We start from the raw sequence: 19,355 nt of genomic DNA, 5'->3' as shown, positions 1-19,355 counted from the left end.
GACACACTTCACCAAGAACCTGGGCCAACTATAAGGCTATACTCCTTCTGCACTTTAGGCTCTGCAAAACCTAGGCGGGTGGACCTACAGATTCCTTATATGGTACCAGTTGTCAAAGCATACACTGAATGTAATATGAAGAAGATAAAACCCTTATTTCTTCTGATAACTCATGAAATAACATCAATCTATAGTAGCTAAATGTAGATCTAGGAATCTCACAAACTAAGTGAGGGTTCAACTTTTATAGCTCTTCAACATGAAAGGGGAAAAGAGTTTGATTATTGATGTTGATCTCAGCAAAACCTCAAATATGCAGCAGTATAATATGTGATCCTATAAATGATAAGTGCCTTATCTATTGGGAAATTCACACAAAAACCTAACACACATCCCTGAAAATCACTGACATATGCCATACATTAGGACTTCCTGATCTATCTATCCACTTTGTGAATTAGACATCTACATCCTTCTGAACCTCATACTCGACTTATCCCTTCATGAAATCTGCAATCCTATGATGAAGAATCAAGCATTTACATAACTCTTTGAGTCATAAGCAAAATAAATCAACATATACAACCAATGGGTTGCAACTGAGTTTCATATTCTTTGTTTACAAAACACAAAAGATCACAAACAACATGAATGGGAGACAAGATATTAGAATGAAGATTGACTTGCTGCTGCCTTATCATTCATTTCCTTGAAACAAATTACAATAAGATGCATGAAATTTAAATGCAAAGCTACCTAATAGATGAGACTATCTGTATTCTTATTTCTTGCTGTTCATTACATGAAAAATTTGCTGAAGAATGGTATCACAGATCTGAGAGAACTCAAGATTGGAACCATGAATGGTCTTTCAGTTACAAAAAATTGGAACACTTACAATGATAGAAAGAAAGAATGATATAGCCCAGATGAATTCCCAGATCTAATTTTAGAATGACAAGTGTCCACTTGGAATTCAATCTCCTGCAACTGAGTAACCTCTTTCTTCTTTCATACCATTTGATCTGATTTTGTCTCATCATTATCTGCAACTGATTTGCAAAATGTCTCTGCTTAATGATGAAAGCTTTTTGAATCACCAAAATATCTGATTTACCCACTGAAATGCTGGTGAAATTTTAGTTTTTACTAAATGAATCTGCTCAAATTTGGACCCATACTGCATTTCAACTATTTTTTAACCATATTCAAATCAATATCATGTCAAAAATCAAATCTAAACTTCCTAGTCTGAATACAGTTGCAATTCAGGTACCTAATACAAATCCCCCTATAGCTTGAACCAGTCGCATTCTATGCAAAAACAAACTTCAGAATTGAAAACTTCGTCTCTTGTCGATTCCGGCAATATATAACATCATGTATTTTTCTTTCTGAAAACACCCTGAATCACATTTTGAAAATCACTGCTCTGCTAAGAGTGTTCAGGTTTGTATTTAAAATAATTTCAAAAATTTTAAAGTTTAAACTTTAGGAAATAAAATTTTCAATTTAAAAGACCCTGCATGTCAGTTTCTTGGCAAAATAATTTTAAAATGAAAATTTTAAAATCATTTTATTTTTCCTAGCCTCTTTAACTTTGGGTCAACTCTAGGTTTGACCAATTCCACGTGTCACTTTTTGATTGGCTGTTATCTCCAGGTGGGACCCACGTTGCATTCTGAATCTTGCTGAATTTTTGGAATTTTTCGGCGATCTCGCTATGTCGCTAGTCGGATTTTCCAAGATTTCTCGACTAGCAAGGTAGCGACTGCTGAATTTCTAGACTTTTTCGATTGAATTTGAATTTTTTAGCGAACTTGAATTTTTCGACAACATTTTTGGATTTTGTGTCAAAATTTAACATAGGCATCCTGCTAGCTGGCCGACCACAAGTCCATGCACATGAGCTGGCTTTCACAAAAACCTCTTGTCTTTTAAACATTCTAAAATATGTAAGCCTTTGTATTTAAAGACATAAGAAAATCGTTTCCCACTCAATGTGGGATAATACCTACTGCATTTGCCTCAACGATGCTGATTTCTACACAATGAAGAGCTATCCAGCTCCTTTCGCATGACTTGCTTATTCTAAACGTGGAGCTCCATCCTAATGGTCATTTTTTCCTATGAATCTACAAACTTTTCATGGTAATGGTCATTTCTTATGCACATGGGCGTTTATAATGTAGCTGCTCCCTTCAAAAACGTGGATGCACCTTTAGAGAAGCCATGGGCTTGAAAAATGGGGGTTCTTTGCTTCCTTTTTTATGCACATATGGTCTTTTATTCATTGCTTGCTACAAAAATGTGAATAACATGCTTCCTTGAGCTTTGTTTCAGCAGCAAATCTGTTCATTTTTCTAAAAAATGTGGATGCTTCTTCCTCTGTGGATGCTTGCTGCTGTACTCTTTATTTTCTCCAGACATGGAACACATCTTCTATGTTGGAAACTACCTCTCAGCTGCAACTTTCAAATTGAGACTACAATGTGGGAGAGAGTAGCCTTTATGCAATCTTTTCCTTAATTCAATGTGCAAACTCACAACAAAAAGCTTCATTGTGCTTGTGGATTTTAATTGATGTGTAAATTTCTTGATTAATACTATCTTTTGAATCTGTCGGCAAATCAGCATCATATTGTGATCCTCTAAACCTCTTTAATGAAACACTTTCCAAATTCTCTCTTTCTTGAATCTTCACATGCTCCTTGTATTTTTCTTTTAAGAAACCATTTCCACCATTTACTTTGTCATAAGATTGAATCATATGCATAATGATCATCAATTCATTATTTTAAACTCACTTTTAATCAGTTCTACAAATTGTGAATTAGTGTCTAGAGGCCTGTCGGTTGTAATTAAAACTTGATCCAATCAAGTTACCAAGCCACGAAAACTGGCATGAGTGTTCAATCCTGCATACTCTATCACACTAAAAAATTTCAACTCATGATGGATTCCTAGTCAAGAGATTTTAATTGCCGAACATCCATACTTCAATTACCCTGCAGGCAAACAATGTTAAAAAATATAAACTGGGTTCGAGTTCGGCATTATAAACTGGGTTATTGATCACTTGGGGTTTTGAAAACTAGGATATAAGTTCTTTTCCATGAAGAGAATATAATTCCATGTTTTGGGATCATGAAAAATCACAGGGCACATTTGGTAAATTTTTGAAAACAGGCACTTGGAAATTTTAACTGAGAAATGTGTCAAAAAGTAATTTTTGGCAAATGTACGAACATAAGAAAGTATGCAAATGGATTTTTCATGACTTGGGAATTGGCATAATTAAAGAATTTTTAGGAGACAACACAATGATATAATCCATTTAGGCTCACCAATCACAGGATCAAAGTTATAATGTGCCGAACAAGGGTATGGATCAATCAGGATACCTTAGCCATAACAAGATAATATAAACTGCATTTTTTATCATGTTAGAAAATTAATCAAATGGATTCAAAATGATATCAAAATTGGAAAATATGAAGTGTCTTACCCCTAAAACACAATGCAAAAAGAATTTTTTCATTTGGATTGACTGGGTCAAAGATATGATTGATCGAACAGGGCTTCCTAGAATTGTGAACAACTAGTCAAATGCACAAAACAGTAAATGGCCAACTTTGGGGGGTGTAAAACCTAGTCAAACGGATTTGAAATGACTTAAAAATTGAAATATAGGTTATTTGTTATGCATACTAAACATCACCAAAGTGGTTAGTCATGACACATTCCTGGGTAAAAAATATTCAGATGCAAACTAGGCCTCTGATCGCTATTTGACACTTGGGCAGAATTGTAAATTTTGACACTAGCTCAAAATGGGACTTCGCAGAATGGATTGAAATGTCAGTTTAACTTCATAGAACACATAGACACACTAAATGAAAGGTTTTAGAAGCATTAAACACCTCTTAGGCCTCAGACTAACAATCGGGTACAATCTCATTTACAAACATTTAAGGGCTTGATTTTTTCAATGGTTCTCAAAATTGACCATGCAATTTTTAGTCCCAACAGGTACTATCGCCACCGAGGATTTTTACTTGGCTATAGGGTTTCCCTAGATAACAAAATATGGTTTTGAGTTTCTTTATGTTGCACATGGTTTCACTTTTTAGTTTACTGATGTACATGCAAGTTTAATATTTATAAATGATATCCATAGTTGGGCAGAAAATTGTTTAAAGTACATAACTAATTCACCCCACCCCCCCCTAGTTATATTAGTATACTTTACTTTGTAACAATTGGCATCAGAGGATAGTTACTTAGAAGAAGTTTAGTAACTTTAGGGAGATCACTTTAGATTTAATACATTTGCTAAAGAATATTGAAGCAACACTTGAGGAATTAGATTTGGTTAATGATGAAATAAACATGTTAAAATCAAGCTTAAGGATGCACAAGACTTTATTCAAAAGATGAAAGATCAGATTGAGAGTACAATATCAAAGAAAAAGGACTCACTAGAACAAATCAAGGATTATAAATTACTACAAAGCTTAATAAGGATAATAAAATTTTGAAGCATGAACTTGGAAACACAGAATTGAAGATGAGTATGCTGGAAGATGAGAAAAGGAAGCAATCAAAGTTGAGATCTAAGATCATAACTTACTAAGGTGACATCTGAACTTGAGAAAACAAAATTGAGTATGTAAAACTTGAGAATTGTTGTGATTCCACAACACACACCACATTTTTTACTTCAAAAATGGGGACCCCCCTTTTTCTTTTAGGTCATGGGAATCTTCTCTTCAGAACAGAGTGTTTCCCAAGATGCCTTAGAGAGGAGTACAATGGTCTAGGTCTCGTAGTTGGGAACAGGTTACATCATCCAAATCTAGTGGCAGGAAAAGTTAATCTTTGACATAGTCTAGGTAGCGTGCACCTTGCACACTTACATATCTGTGCACATTTGCAAGGTCAATAGAATGATGCTACCATCTTTGCAGTATTTGTACATGCACATTTTGTGCACCATGTGCATATATGTAGGTGTGCAATGTACACACCTCCCCTTTGACCATTTTTTGCAAGTGCACTTTTGTACCTTGAATAGTTGCATACGTGCACATATACACAATGTGTACAAGTGTGTAGAAACAAAAAACTTGCATTTTTTTCCAATTTGTCTAGAGTCTTAGGGTTTTTTCCTTCTTTTTGAGTCATTAGGAGTCTTTTCACCTTATAAACACATGGTTTACTGACATCTATTTTATGTAGATTACCATGGCATACTCATCATAAACAAATGCAATAAACATTTCACCTAAATTAGTGACCTTCACTTACAAAGGAGTCTTACGAAGTTTGGATTCGTGAACTTACATTAATAAATAAAAGATACAAACATGTAAGCCTCAATGAATTCCTCGTCTTATGCAACAAGCCTCATAAGAGACCTGAGTTCTTGTGTGCCATTATCCAAAATGGTTTAGTGAATGCAACATCCCACTTGAAACCATTGCAATATTTTGAGCTTGTTGTAGCTTTGGCTTAGAATTATGTCCCAAATGTGAGGGTGGTGAAGAACATCATGGGAGAGATTATTTTAAGGAATCTAACAAGATAACATTGAAAGGGTTCTCCACCTTCCAAATGTTGATCAATACTACAAAATCACTTACTACACAATACTTAAATAGTACAAAAACACAAATAAGAAGTTGATAATATATTGCAAGAGAAATACTTGATAAAAAAAAGATCCTTAGGGGAAGAAGGTTGGCAAAATTGATATGACTTGAGGATTCAATGAAGACACCTTAGTAGTTCATATTGAAGAGGCACATGGAGCTCAAGTCCATGCCAATTTTGGACAATAAGGAGGGTATAAATCATCAAAAGATAAGAAATAAATGCCTATAAGTGCTCTTATAAGACCCCATCTAAGAAAAACCCAAAATCCATTTTCAAATCTGGGAACTTTATATTTTTGGTGATTTTCGCACCTTGGGAACCTTCTAAGGTCCCCCTTTTTTCTCAAGCTATGCTAGATGTACAAATGGACCTAAATCATCATAAAAATGAGAAATAAATATATAGAAGTTCTTGAGGACCCTGTTTGAGAAAAACTCATAAACCATTTTCAAATCTGGGAATGTTGATTATTTGTTGACTTACTCACCTTGGCGACTTTGAAAGGTCCCCCTTTATCTCAAGGTGCATGAATGGGCCTAAATAATTAGAAAAATAAGAAATAAATTCATAGAAGTGCTCCAAGACCCCGTTTGAGCAAAATCCAAAAATTGTTTTCAAATCTAGGAACTTTGATGTTTTAGTGAGTTTCTCAACTTGGGATCTTGTAAGTCCCAAAGTGTACCATTTAATGAATAAAAATAAGAGTGCATGCCTACTTAGCACTTAGTTAGGAGTCTTCTTATACATAGTTTTTATATAGTTAGTATTTTTAGCATGTTTTATGTAAGGAAAAATCCCTAACTCCAAAAATTTCATGAAGGAGAGGATTTCCTATAGATTCAAGAATGTAATATGTATTCCTGGTTGATGGTTTGATGCAATAGAATATGATATTGGTTCTCTCATCCTATGTGTAGTATTTCTTACTAGAATGTGTGTTTCCTTTATGAATTTTATGTTCATGAATAGAAATAGAGCTAATAGTCTTATTATGTTTTAATGCTATTGTGATTATTTAGTTCTAGTGTTTGTCATATTTAGTAGCATATTTCCTCTATTGTGCTAAATTGGATAAAGGATAATTTCATTGGAACTACAATTGGAAAAATTGTTATGTTGTCATTGATGTCAAAACTTATTGGTGAGATAGTTGCTACTTGAGTCGAATTCCATATCAAGACGATTGATGAAGAGGATTTGAGAAGCAGAGATAACAAGAGGACCTAGTGGAAAGGTTGAGTTATGTGGAATTAAAAAGGGAACTTGATCAGTTGGAATTTAGTAAGATAATTTCTTGTTTAATAATAAAACTAAGTGGAGAAGATAGATGTGTTAAAGCCTCGAAGAGTGATGTAAACTGGATTGCTTCTTAAGCCATTTTCTTCTCTAAGGACTCATCTCAGCATCTCTTCTAGCCTATTAGTGTTCCCCTTTGTCACCCTAACCTCAAGAGGATTTATATCTTATCGTTCAATCTTCCCTATCTAGATACACCAATTTTTTTACATTTTGCATCCATGATGCAGAAGCATCCTAGGTTGACATGTTATCATACTCATTTGTGGTCATTCTCCTAGTTGTTGGTGAGTTACGGTTATTTCCAAGTTACAACAATTGCCATGTGCCAATAATTTTGTAGTATAAGCTGAGTTGAAGTTATCTCATGTCATATTAACACTTCAATTAGTGTGTTATCCCATCTCACTCTGTAGTGTGTGTCAAGTTCCACAGTGTGTGCCAAGCTATCCTTCATCTACCGAGTGATCCTTCATGTGTTGAGTATTCCTGTTGATGCCAAGTGTCAGCATTTTGGACGATTTTTCTACATTTTTTATCAGAGATGACTTGCAAGATTAATTTTGATCGCAATATTAATGATTAGATCTTGTCTTAGGATGTGTGTACACCATTATTGGGTTGACCTATCTATTTTGTAATGTTCTAAAATGTTTTGTAAACTATTTTGGAAAGTATAAATAGGGTGTTTAGGCTTAGAGTTAGGAAAAAATGGGAAGGTTTAGAAACTTTGTGCCATATGTGTTTGGAAGGTGTGAATTTGAAGCTAGATCTTGGATCTGGAATGTATTTTGTATTTGGCCATTGTAGACACCTAAAAACCTTTAGAAAATAAAGTATTTTTATTTTCGAAAAAATTCCTGATGACATCATCATTTATTAATTAATTAATTATCAAGCATAGGGTGAATGGATGAGGGATAGGATAGTGATAGATAATGGATTAGTCTTAGTACACAAGGCACCTGAATTACCAGGTTTTAACCAAGGTACCTATCCAAGGTGCTTGAATTGCCAAGTTTTCACCATTGGACGCTTATTTCTCTTTACTATTTTTTTGGTATTTTTAAAAGCTGGGTATACCAAGGATCTTTAAGCATAGAACTTCTTGAGATGAATGATGTTAGTAGGATCATTCAAGAGTTCTCCTTCTAGTGTAGATAGCTGATAGGCTCCAGAGCCAAAGGATGCAGTGAAAACATAAGGACCAAGCCATGTAAGTTCAAACTTGCCTTTCTTTTCTCGATCTGCTTGGACTTTCATGTTTTCTTTGAGGACCACGTCACTTGGTTGAAAGTTTTGTGGAAGCACCTTCTTGTTGAAATTAATTTTGAGACGAGTTTGATAGATGGTGAGATGATCATAGGCTTGTTTTCGCTTCTCATCTAAGAGATCTAGCTGGGTGAGCCGACCTACTCTGTATTCTTCATCTGATATTTGCCCTTGCAAAGATATGTGCAAGGAGGGAAGTTCAACCTCTATAGGTAGTACTGCTTCGGCACCATGGACTAGGGAGTATGGAGTTGTGCCTATGGATGTACAAAAGGAATTTCGATAGGCCCATAGGGCTAGATTTATTTGTAGATGCCAATCACGATCGGAATCATTGGCAACTTTCTTTAAGATTTTGAGGAGGGTGTTGTTAGTTGCCTTTGCCTGGCTATTACCTTGTGGGAAATATGGGCTAGAGAAGCAATTATGGATGCAGACGGAAGTGTATAATTCTTCCATGTTGATATTTTCAAAGTTACCTATGTGGTCGGTGAAGATGGTGGATGGGATGCCGAAGCAAAAAACAATGTGGTATAAGATGAACTTGGAGACCTGAACTCTTGTAGCTGAGATGAGGGGGACTGCTTCCACCCACTTAGTGAAATAGTTTGTAGCTATTATTATCCATTTATGTCCATCAGATGAGAGGGGTGTGATAGTTCCAACTAGATCAAGGCCCCAACAAGCGAAAGGCCAAGGTGGTGCAATAGGCTGTAGATCCTGTGCTGGAGCATGCACAAGATTTGCATGTTGCTGACATGGGAGACACTTTCTAACAAAGCCACAAGAGTCTTCTTCAATCGTAGGCCAATAGTAGCCTGCTTTAAGGATTTGTTGCGCTAGGAAAATACCACTCACGTGGGCACCGCAAAGTCCAGAGTGTACTTCTTTTAACAACATCGCGGCCTCATTTTGGTCTAAACATCGAGAGAGAGTATTGTGATAACCTCGATGATATAGGGTATTGGCTATGATAACATAACGGGAGGATTTTTGGATGAGGTTCTAGCATTGGGTACGTGTGAGGTGAGGGGATATGATACCATCATTAAGGTAAGCATGAATCTCATGGTACCAAGGGGATTGGGGACCAACCAAGATACAAACACGGTTTGAATCCTCATTCGCATAGGCGGGTGTGAGAAGCTGCTCGACTAAAAACTCATACTGTGTAGCTGCTTGGGGAATTTCCAAGAGTGAGCCTATAGTAGCCATAGCATCTACTGCTTTGTTTTGTATTTGAGGTACTTGTGTAAACTAAAGCCTTGTAAAATGCCGGGTTAGCTGATCAACTAGCTCTTTGTAGGGTAATAGCTTTTCATCTTTGGTTTGATATTCATTTAGGGCTTGCTTGATGATGAGCTAAGAATCACCAAAGATTTGTAACTTAGCAATGTTCCATTCTGTAGCTATCTTTAATCCTGCTATGAGGGCCTCGTATTCAGCTATATTGTTGGTGCTAGGGAATTGTAGCTTGAAGGATTTTGGAATGTAATCTCCTTGAGGTGTGACCAACAATATTCCTACCCCTGATCCATGAGATGTGTATGAGCCATCAAAATAAAGTTTCCATCGGGGTTATTCTTCAATTAGATAGATATGCTCATTTGGAAATTCTGTGATCAATGGATAAGCATCTATTAGAGGTGCATCAGCTAGGTGATCTGCTATAGCTTGCCATTTGATTGCCTTTCTATCCACATACTGGATGTCAAATTTGCTAAGGAGCATAACCCATTTGGCCAAACAGCCTATAAGTGTTGTTCTAGAGAGCATATACTTGAGAAGGTCAATCTTTGAGACTAGTTGGATGGTATGACTTAGCATGTAATGGCGAAGCTTTTGAGTTGAGAAAACAACTACCAAACAAGATTTTTCCATAGGAGTATAATTGATTTCATAACCAACTAGGGTTCTACTAATGTAGTAGATGGCTCTTTCTCTGTCGTAGTCATCAAGCTATGATAGAAGTGCCCCTAGAGCAGTAGGCATTGTTGATATGTACAAAATTAGGGGACAAATAGAAACTAGTGGAACCAAGATAGGGGGATTGGTGAGATACTTCTTGAGATGATCGAAGTTGCGCTAACATAAAGGATCCCACTTGAAGTTCTCATCCTTCTTTAGTAAATGTGAAAATGGTGTACACTTATCTACAAGTTGGGAGATGAAGCACCGGATGGATTGAAGCTTTCCTTGAAGAGAGTGAAGCTATCATAGTTTTTAGGGAGGAGGCATGTCTAAGATAGGCTTGACCTTCTTGGGGTCAATCTCTATACCTCGTTTAGACACTATAAAGCCTAGAAGCTTGCTAGATGTGACCCCAAAGACACACTTCTTGGGATTCAGCATGAGATGATATTTGGCTAACCTATCAAAGACTTTCTCTAGGTTAGCAAGATGATCCATGAAGGTATGATATTTGACCAAGATATCATCCACATAATCCTCCAAAATGCTATGGATGAGATCATGAAAGATGGTTGTCATAGCTCTTTGATAGGTAGACCTAGCATTCTTTAGGCCAAAAGGCATCATGTTGTAGCAAAAGGTTCCCCAAGGGGTAGTGAATGTTGTCTTATGTTGATCCTCTTCTGCAATCTTGATTTGATTATACCCAGAAAATCCATCCATGAGGGACAAAATTTCATGTCCAGCTGTAAGATCAACAATCATATCTATGTTGGGTAAGGGAAAATCATCTTTTGGATAGGCTTTGTTAAGATCTCTGAAATCAGTGCAGATTTTGATGTCACCAAAAGGTTTAGTGACGGGGACCATGTTGGAGATCCACTCTGAATAGTTGATAGGTTGGATAACCTTAGCAACTAACATTCTTTCTAACTTAGCTTTGACCAATAATGCCACCTTGGGGTGCATTTTTCTAAGCTTTTGTCTGACGGGCTTGATCTGTGGATTGAGTGCAAGATGATGAACTACAAGCTTTGGATCAAGCCCTGAAATGTCCTCATATGACCATGCAAATCAGCCAATGTGAACAAGCCTAGGGATCTTTGAAGAACCGATGTTGACTTCCCTAGTATCCTCAATTAGAATAGAAGATATCTCTGGTCGATTATCTTGAGGAGGTAATGCTAAATCCTCATGTTCTGCTTGTGGCTCTGGATGTTCTTACTGAGGGGTTCTCTTCACTGCCTTAGCTAGTCTCAGATTCACCTTGGTTCCAGTTTTGGGTGTATCAGAACTAGGTTGGGGATTTTCTCCAAAATACCCCTTGGGATCTAGCTTGTAGATCAGAATCTGGCTTTGTTTTCTTGTGAGGTGTTTCAGCTCCCATGAATCTCAGAAGCACTTCCTCTGATGTGAACTCATCAATGTGTATGACACTTGGTTCATCCCAATCTATGAGTTGTGGATGGGTGAGTGGTAGGTCAATGAGGTGGATGGATAGTTCTAGGAGAATAGAGTCTCCGAGGGAGATTTGGTCTAGGATATCATTGTAGGCTCTATTTTCAACTTCCTCAGGAATGTCTTTGATTTTGACAAGGTTGCAGTGAATGTTTGAAAAAGCGTGACTATTCGTATTGGTGCCCCCAGTTGTGGGTATGCCAAAGCCAAGACCTGACTTTGATTCCCACTTGTGTGCGTCGATGGGGCACTGCATGCCTCTTTCTTTTGGTCCTAGACCACCACCTTGATTTTTCCATTTGTCAGTGATGAATTTATGTTCTTGGGGATACTTTTGGCTGAAGTGATCAAGGCATGCTTGATTTCTTTGAGGTGCATCCTTATGTAACCAATTGTTGATATCTGGAGTGAGCTCCTCATGAAGAGGGATTTTCGAAGATACAAAGGTTGTTGGGCCAAACTATTTGTATCAAGGAGGTGGAATCTCCTTAGCTTTGTGATATGTCGATCGTCCATGGGCATGTGGATCAAGTGGGAGTGCCCTGACAGCAAATGCATCCAGAAAACTATACTCTCCACAACCCTTGTTATTGATCTTCACAGTAGACAGGGTAGAGGTGAGGATGGTTTCTAGGTCATTACAAGTGTGGGATGAGTTGGCGATGGATGTGCCAATATCAATTCTAGGGTAATGGTTTGCATATGAAGCTTCAACCGCATTGCAGTAAGCAAAGGGTTCTGGATCGGCATTGATGGTTACCTCAGTGCCTTGATGTGGAAATTTGACGCACTGATGGTAAGTGGATGGAACGGCTTTCATGGCATGAATCTATGGGCGACTGAGGAGGATGTTGAATGGTAGGTTTAGATCAATAACATGGCAAAGTGTTTCTTGGATGACTAGCCCAACCTTGATTGGTAGCAAAATAGTTCCTTCTGTGGTTCTTTCCAAGTGGTCATAAGCTTTGATGGCGATAACTTCACTAATGATATCTACCTCAGTATACCCAGCTTGTTTTATGAATTTTAGGGTGCAAATATTCAAGGCTGATCCATTATCTATCATTACTCTTTTCACGGCAAAATTCGATACCATGATGGCTATGCGAAGTGAAAGGGTGTGATCTGGCTCGACCATGTCTATGTCGGTGGGTTTGAACAATAGCGCACATGAGGATGAAAGGTGTCCAACAAGATTATGAAAATCAGTAGCATTGATATCAAAAGGGACATGAGATTCTATGAGAGCACTGTCAAGGATGTTCTTGTACACAGGACTAGTGCGAAGAAGGTCTAAAATGGAGATTTGGGCTGGCATGTTCCCAAGGTGTTCCAAGATATTGTACTAGCTTTTTGATGGAGCTGATGGTGCTGGTGAAATGGGTGGGCCTATGATGTTAAATCGAGCTCTACGAGTGGTGACTTCACACTCATTGTTTGGTCCTTGGATATTGATAACATTGACAAAAGGATCCTTCTCAAATATACAACCTATAAGGCTACCATAGTCTATATAGGATGAAGTGTGGTCATTATTCTTCCCATGCTGTTGGTTTGGCTGACGGTTGTTGGTGTTGTTGTTGTTGGTTTGGATAGGTGCTTTTCTAGGATTTTGATTGTTGTGAGGAGGAAAAACATTTTGATAGATCTGTAAACTTGCATTGGGAGAGGTTTGGGCAGCAACAGTGATTTCCTTCCGATCAATGAGGTCCTGCACATAGTCTTTCATTTTCATGCATCTGACAGTAGTGTGACCTTTTACCCTATGAAATTTGTAGTACTCATTGTCCTTGTACCATTCAGCTTTGGATTGGCTTGGGTCAATTTGCTAGGTAGGAGGAAATTTGATGAGGTTTTCCTTGACTAATTTCTCACAAATGACATCCAATGGCTCACCAAGGGGTATATAGTTTCTAGGTGTAGGTTGGAATCTGGGCTTTTGTCCTGCAGCTATATTGATGGCATTAGCTTGATTGCTAGACCCTTGAAAGTTTGGTCTTGGATTGTAGTTTTGATATCTATGGTTATTCTACTGTTGGTAGTTGATAGTTTGCTGATTGTTTGGTTCATAGGGTGGGTTGGACTAGTTGTGAGAAGGACCAACAATATTTACATGTCTGGTGTCAATGACACCATCTGTTGCAACATGCTTATTTTTGTTCCAATACCTAGACTTGTCATTTGAATGCGATTGATTTTGGTTGGCTTCCTTGTAAATCTTGACCACACCATCTTTAATGAGTCCTTGCTCAAGGATCATTCCTTTCTCTTTGATATCTTTGTAGGTCTGCAAACAGTTCATGGTCATGTGGTGAGCCAAGCTAGGATGGGCATTATCAATAAACATTTTCACCAAATGGCACTCTGGCAAGGTGCAAGATATGCGGGTGGTAAGGGTTTTCCATCTTTGCAGATATTCGGGAAGGCTTTCTCCACCTTTTTTCTTGGTGTGGAAAAGATCAACTACTGATAGTTGTGTTTCAACAAGATGGGCATATTGGGCTACAAATGCCTCAGATAATTCAGCAAAATTTTTAATTGTGCCATAGGGGATTCTATAAAATCATTCAAGAGCTGGTCCGGCCAAGCTTTTGAGAAAGAGACACAAGAGGAAGATGTCATTGTATGCCACTTCTTGGCAGTGCATGTAAAATTCTTTGATATGTGTGACAGGGTCTCCTTTTCCTCTGAATTTGTCAAATTTGGGTGTCTCAAAATGCTTGGGGAATGGTGACATGGTAATGGCTCTGTCAAATGGGTAAGGGCACACATTCTCAAACTTGAAAGTTTTTGGATCATTTCCCTCTTGGATGTTCTTCAAAGCTATTTTCATGGCTTCCTATTCTAAATTAATGGGTGATGGATGGGGTTCCCCCAATGTAGGAGTGCCTTGAGGTAGGTATGCACTAGATGGGGCCACTGAATATGGATGGCTGTAAGGGATTTGTTAATACAGATTGTACATTGTTTGGGCAGCTACATGGTGGATGACGGTTTGCTAAGGGAGAGGAGGTACATAGTGCTACATGTGTTGCGAGGCTTGCTGTTGATATGGGATTTGAGGTTAGGATTGAGGAACATAAGGTGGCTGTGGGATAAATGAATTTCTCTGTGGAGGTAAGGTATAAGATGGTTGTGAAGCTTGGGGAAAGGATCGGGGGGCTTGTGGGGTTTGACCAAGGTATGTGGGCTACGCCTCCATTTGGGATGGTACCTGCAAATAATTGGTGGTTAGCTGGATTGGTGGGTTACCTCCTAGAAGTGGCATTGAAAAGTAGTTGGTAATAGGAGGTAATGGATTAGTTAGTGGTGGAGGTGGTGGGAATTGAAAGCTAGGAAATGGAATTGATGGAGTTTGATATCTTGGTGGCTAGATTTGGAAGCTTGGTAGAGTGGTGGCGGGAGCTTGGGTCACTTGAGAGCTGGGCAAAACATTGGTAGTAGCTTGTGGGCTTTGATAGCTTTGTGGAGTGAGGGTAGTAGCTTGTGGATTTGTGGCTGATGGCATTGAGCTCCCAAGACCTAATGGAAATGATGGGATTGTGCTTTGGGTTGTGGTGAATAAGCTGGGGGTGATGAAAGGTTGATTACTTGGCCCCATGGGCGGCATCCCTGTTGTATATTGCTAAGGTTGGCCAAAGATGCTAGCACTAATTTGGGAGATGGGTGGATTTGGAAGGCTGGGTTGGGGAGCAGCAGGAGCAATAGTGAAGGGCGTGAACGGTGAGGTGTTTTGGGTAAAAGGAGTTTGGAGCAGAGAGGTATGAACCAAGGATGGAGTGGTGGTGGCTAGGTTGGCTTGCGGCATGGAGATTTCAACTTGGGTGGATGATGGTATGTTTGGGTCTGTTGGATCATATGGATTGGCTGGAGGCTCTTCTTTTGGCATATATTGAGGATAATTTAGATCATAAGAGCCTATGGGTGGTGGCAGCTGCCCAAACAACGGGTGATATGGATCTAATAATGGAGGGGCCTTCCAAAGTCAAAGGTTCCTACATTGTCCCTTCAAAAATTAGCCATGATTATCTCTTTTTTCTTGTCTATAATGGCGTTTACCAATACTGCATTTCCTTGTTGGTTCATGAAAGCTTCAATGTTAGTAGATGATGGCATAGCTTTCTCTGGGCTGAAGGATGGCTGAGTGCTCAAGGGGGGTGACGCTATTCGATCCAAATGATAGGGCTCCATTGTTTCTTTCTTCTTGGCTAAGCGAGTGATGGGTGGCATGAAAAATCCTCCTAGGTATGAGATGCAACAAATGTTGGTGGATGCAAAAGGGAGGAAGGCTTTTCTATGCAAATGATTTCCTAGGTTGAGGAAAAGCTATATGAAAAAACCTAAGGAGGATTGGGTTGGGGATTCTAACTTCAAAGATATGTTGCCAAAGCACAAAAGGTCTACTTTCCTATGTGCAAGCTTGGTGGTGATTGTGTCAACTTAAGGATAGACTGATAATCCTTTAGGAAGAACACGAGATTGACCACTTGTGGATCCCAACCTTTAGCTCAAGGTGATTAGGGATAACAAGTGGCAAAGATAGATTACCCTAGACAAAGCTTTGTCAAAGGGATAACCTTGGTGAGATTGGTGGTTTTGAAAGATTTTAGGAATGGGAAACTTTTAGCAAGGTGACAACAATTTTTGAAGGCTTGGATGTGAAGATTTTGGATTGTTGGCTAGATGGTTTGGTCCTAAATGAGATGGATGAGCTAATAATGCTTAAGGGGATAACCTAAGATGGCTGACTTTTTTACAAAGATGACTCTAAGGTGAAGCTTATCCAAGAAGGTGTGGAGAAACAAGGGTGTCTAATCATAGAAATCATGCCTAGTTGGTAAGGCATAAGCAGGATTAACTCCTAGATGTTGGCTAAATTTGATGGTATGCTCTAACCAGGCCTCTTGAAGTGCTTCGCTGGTCGCTTTATCCTCTTCTTTGTGGAGTTTGGCAATTTGAGGACTTGGTGTTTGTTCCTTTCTCTTGGCTGAAAGTTCTTGGTATGCCTGAGATGGTTTGAGTTTAACTTTGTGGAACTTTTGTTTGGGTTTGGGTTTCTCTGACATCAATTCTTGAATCTACTTGGCTTTGAGAGACCTCGGTTATTTTGCTTCAACTTGTTCAACTTTTGGAATAGGCAGTGACTACACTAAGTGTACCCTAAGCTAGGATTGACCAAGTTTAGCAAACATTCATTCAACAAATAAAAAAGCAAGCAATAGATAGGAACAACTAGATAGAAGTTTTTGATTCTAAAAATGTGATACTTGCACTGAGGAGTGTGTATGTTTCGATTAGTCACTTCAAACACATTAACACTCTAGATGGTTGTCTACAAGGGTGACATTTGGTTTAGCTAGGGAGTCCTCGATATACCCAAAGGTACATGAGGCCCAAATTGATAGATGAGACCAACAAGATGTCACACAGCTGAGAGGAGCAGTAACCCACTTCTCCTCTTTCACTTCTCAAGGGTATAAAGTTCCTTGAGGCTTAGCCCAAGTGACAAAAATCTTGATTCCAAGAGAGGTGTCTTTCGATTCACCTCTCAATTCTTATACTCCGCCAGAACGTTGGAGTTGAGGTCGTCCAAGGGGTGATGAAATTCCCAAGTAGGCCTCCTAAAAAGAAACAAGGTTTTGGATCCTAATCTTATGCACCCAAGATGGCCTCGAAAGACGACAAGGGGAGAGAAGACTTGGATGACCTTGGGCTAAAAAAAAGACACGCTTATTCTTTTACCAACTGACTCTTATGTGTGCTTATCTAGACTTTACAAGAACTCATGTTTAAGAGACAATGTTCAATTCCAACTTGAAGCGTCAACAAAAGTAAATCGATCGAGGAATGCAAACAAGAAGAAGAGTTAGGGTCAACAAAAGAAAACTCGCGTGCCCGGAGGCCCTCCACATCAAGTATCGATTAATTTCCTTTAAAGCATTCAAGAGTTGGTGTGATTTTGTTTTAAGCCCAAAGCAAAGATGTGTGAGACTCGATTTGTCAAGCGTGCACTTGGAGGCCCTCCACATCAATAGTTGTTCAATTTTAGTGCCCAAAATTGAAGTGTGATCGATTTAATCTAGAGTTTTGGTCATTTAAAATTTTTGATAAAGTTAAAGCAAATGTTCAAAGACCAAGTGAGTGAGTTAGATTGTGGAACATTTAACACCTTTTTCAAGTAGACCCATCCCCATAAATGGTGTTGAGATTGCAACCAATGGTTGAATTGATGGGTGATTAGAAAAGAGGTGAGTCCAAGGAACTACTCAAATTGGTTTTTGCAAATTTGTATTCAACTTAACAAAGTTTCTTAAATTTTCAAAAATCAAACTTTACCTAAATTGCATGTGGAAAAGAGATTTGTTTTGTTCAATTTTATAAGCTCCAAATCAAGTGTTTGATATTGCAATGGTTAATTGATCCTTGGCATTCAAGATTGGATTTGTTGTTTTAATCATGCATTCAAAGAAAATTTTATTTTAATCCATGGCATTCAAGAGTGTGTTTAGCAACATGCATTCAAAGACAAGTGATTAAACATTCAAATTTTTTCCTTTGAGCATTCAAGATTGAGATTTTGTGTGTTGTTTTAAGAACTTTGAAGTTATTTGTTTTAACCTTAGATCATTCAAGATTGTTTTGGACTCAAAAGTGAAAATGATTCTTTAGACTTTGGTTTTCATTCAAGATTTTGTGTTCTAGTTTGCATATTTTAAGCCCAAAAATGATATTCCTAGATTGTTTTGATGCATGAAAAACCTAAGAAACATTCAAGATTTTGCAACAAGACATTTGTTTGGAACAAATAACAAAGCTTTTAGGATAATTTTTTGGCAACCATTTAGGACTCTTAGTTTTCATGAGATTTTTAAAAGAACTTTAAAATATTTGCAAATGAGGTTCATTTTATCCTTTGTTGATGCTTTGAGTTTGATTTAGAGTTTAGTGTGCACTTAGTGTTGATTTTGAACCTTTTGAAATGGAAACTTGAAATTCTTTTTAAATTCCCAAAAATGAAGTTTTCCTAACTTTGCATGAATGCATCTAAAACCTTGATGTTGCAAGGATGCAAATGATTAGATTGGTTTAGTTTCACTTGTTAAAAGTTTTTTTCTTTTTTGCAAATTTTTAATTTTTTAATGGATTTAAGTATGATTTGGGTGTTCATTTTAAGCACTAAAAAGAAGTGAGTATGATTTTGATTCCTTAAAAAATAAAAATGGCCAAGATCTCCCACAAGAAGAAGAAGAAGAAGTAGGTGAAATAAGAAGAATGTAGACAAGAAGGGGATGAAGAAATCCAAGTGCTTTGTCCACCTATAAGCTTGAAAAATCTGCAAAGACTATGAGATAGACTATGAGTTCCTTTGTCTTCTTCATGCTCATGTGGACCTACAAAACCAATTTATACAATCCTACCAATCACAAAAAAAAAGTAAAATTAGCCAAAATTAGCAAATGACATACAAAACTTGACTAAAAAAGCTAATAAAGATGACCATGCGGGGTCCCACCGGGCGTGCCAAAATGTATATGAGAAATGTTAGTATGTTAATAGAAACCAAATTTAAATAAAGCTTCTACAAACTAAACAAAATTTATAAACTTCAAGATAGACTAAGATGAGCTCTCAATTGAGAATATGAGCCATTAATGGACTCTCTCAATAAGAAGCTCTCTTGTTGAGTGGCTTTGTCTAAATAGATAGGATGTATGCTCAAGCTTATGCTTCAAAAAGGGCTTCAAATGGAGTTGGAATTT

Source organism: Cupressus sempervirens, chromosome 11, assembly GCF_028749045.1.
Source record: "Cupressus sempervirens isolate cs-2001-9-10 chromosome 11, ASM2874904v1, whole genome shotgun sequence".
NCBI classification, from domain to species: domain Eukaryota; kingdom Viridiplantae; phylum Streptophyta; class Pinopsida; order Cupressales; family Cupressaceae; genus Cupressus; species Cupressus sempervirens.
Note: the sequence above shows the minus strand (reverse complement) of the source record.